The sequence below is a fragment of the Amphimedon queenslandica genome, unplaced genomic scaffold, assembly GCF_000090795.2.
Source record: "Amphimedon queenslandica unplaced genomic scaffold, v1.1 AMPQUscaffold_11178, whole genome shotgun sequence".
Lineage (NCBI taxonomy): Eukaryota > Metazoa > Porifera > Demospongiae > Haplosclerida > Niphatidae > Amphimedon > Amphimedon queenslandica.
In genome coordinates, this window is record NW_003548577.1 from 1 (window position 1) to 3,040 (window position 3,040).

A 3,040-nucleotide genomic window follows, 5' to 3' on the forward strand; every position below is an offset into this window, starting at 1 on the left:
TGTAGTACACTGGGTGCACTTCCCAAGGATTTCTATTGTACATTTGTGTATGAACATTATGTATTAAAAGGGATCAATCATTTATGAAAATTGTCAGCATGAATAATTATCGTAACTACTCATCTCTCCTTTAATAAAACTTCAAGCATTGTTTTTTGCCTCTTTCACAAAATGATGCCCCTTAAAACTTACATACAATGTCTTTATTTTGTGCATGCAAATTTTACTGTATTAATACTCAAGGATAATTTTTATTCATTTAAATGCAATATGACCAGAATGCAGCAAGAATGGTCAGTGTATGTACATGTTCATTTAATTCAATTATTCAAACAAATTGATTGTCGCCCGACAACCACATAACATTAATAATCAGACAGACGCAAATTAACACTTGTACATGTATCTGTACACAAAAAGGGAATGTACAATTGGTACAGTATGATGTCATTGTTACCATCACTATTAGTATTATTACAGGTGTAATTAATTTCTTGAACAATAGCATTAATGCAAACATGTGGCCATTACGTGTGTACCTGCAATGATGATGTTATGTACGTGTACATGTACATGTACATGCATGTACCTGTACACTGTAGGTAGCACTTATGAACATGTAATGTAGTTCTGTGTCATTGATCAAGTGGATGTTATACTGGAGAAGATATTGAATTTATTATAAAGATTAATGATTAATTTATAATACTGTCAAAGTAGTGACAAGCAGAGCTAAAGTGACTCTAAAATATGTCTATATTAATTACTGATAGTAACACTAATCAGGGTTTCCCACAAGATGTTCGCATAGTGCTCATGTAGCTTCTTGTCAGTGTATTATCAAGTTGCTCAAAAATTGAGCCAAAGACCCCGAAAAATGCCAAAAGAGAAATCTCATTTTATAATTTTTCTGATGCCCTTATATACGTGTATGTTAAATATCAACTTTGAGATGATTTTGATCAAATTTTTTTTTTTATTATTTCTTAAAGTTAATCAAAAGTTTGGCAACGATCAAGGGCTATATTTGTCCAATTTTTGTCAGAAATGGCTAAGAGAGAATTTTTAATTTTAATAATTTTTTCTGATACTGATACATGTACATGTACATGTACATGTACATGTACAGTACTTAAGGTGCATCTCAACTTTGAGCTAATTTCAATCTTATTTGATTCTTAATAAATTTTTGAAGTTGCTCCAAATGCTGTGACTCTTCAGCTCTTGAATCAAGCTGTTTAGTTCACTTAGCATATGCTTTATGGGAAAATTTTTACACTAATTAACTACCTTAAGCCTACTATTATTTGCGTCTACTAATTTTAGCGAAATCAGCAAAAGTCATGTTTAGCGTTACTAATTTTAGCGTTTTTAACCAAATTAACTATAAATAATAAACCATTATAATGAATAATTATTATTTTGGCGTCTATTTAATTTAGCGATTTAAAGCTCTCTCGCTAATATCACTAAATTTAGTAGACGCTAAAAATAGTAGGCTTAAGGTAATTTCCCATCCCTGTGGTATATTGTATCCCATTGTTGCATAGTCGTTGTGTGTCTGTTATACATTACATAATGCAAACTTCAACAACCTTAGGATAATCCTTTGAATAATCCTTATACTTGTACTGTGTTGCATACATTTAGATGTAGGTGTACTACATTTGTATGTATGTTATCTATCAACTTTGAGTTGATTCTGATCAAATCTCCATTTTATATGAATTTTAAAGTTGCTTGAAAATTTAGCCAATGACCAAATGCTATATTTTAATTAGTCTTTTACCAAATGTCATCAAAAATGACTAGGAGAGAATTCTTCATTTTTATAATGGCTTTTCATGTCTCTTAAGCTAGGCAACATGTTCTCTAAATCCATACATATAAATTAACATGTACACATGTAGATACTGTAAATAATGTAAGCCATTCATGTAGATAATAGACTAATTTACTCTAAAGTGTCTGTGTAGTTTTTTGAAAAGGGAATTGAGCCCTTAAAATAATTTTATCATAAAGAGAAGAAGAAAAAATGAATAATAAGGAAATAAGTTTGACAAAATGGGAAATAATTGTTCACAAAAGTTAATTTTTGGCACAACAATAACTGATGGAGACATTTTATTATAATTAAAAATATTAATGTAAAGTAACTATAAAAATTAAAATTATAATTTTTCACAATATTTACTGTAGTGTTTAGCTCAGCAACCAGTAACTAGTGGGGAATTATCAGCTGCAAATACCATAAAAGAATTCATTCTGGTGTAGTAGACAGAGAAGAACGGAGCCTAGAAAAACACTTCCGAGTCGCCAGAATTTGATTCGATTCAGGAATCAAATTAATTTTTAAAATACAATTGTAGACACAAATGATTTTCACTATTGGAACACAATTCACACAATAAGGAAACTTACTTGCGTTTGCAATTGAATTTTGAAAATAAATTTGATTCCCAACTGGAATCAAATTCCGATGACTCGGATATGGTTTTCTAGGCTCCGTTGTTTTCTGTTTACTACTCCAGCTTTTATGGTATCTCGGCTTTAGTCCACTAGCTTCTGTTACCAGGTCTAGCCAAGTACACGATACAGTTGCCTCTGTCTAAGAGTTTAGGTGTCGCTGTAAATGGAGTTTTGTCAGAGCATTTGATAGATGTGTTTATGGGATAACCAAAAGGGTCACCACCTTCCTCTTGAATAGGCTGACAGTAGGAGATGTTCTTGGACTTGTTGCCAGCCAATGGCTTGAGGTAAGCAATGATATAAAAAGCAGCACCACTGACTACTGCTGTCAATTTTGCTGTCAAGATAATTGAAGCTATCATGTTTTCTATGGAAAAGAATGATTTTGGGAAAATTATTACAAAATTGCTTACCAACAATGGCAGGAAAAGGAGAAACACCAGAAAGACTTCTGTACTTGGGTTATTGAGTAAGTGAGTATATGAACGCTCACGTAGTCTGACGGCTGCTACACCGTACATGTACATGTATATATACTTAGTATTAGCCGTCTCTCTCTGCTGAGTCATTA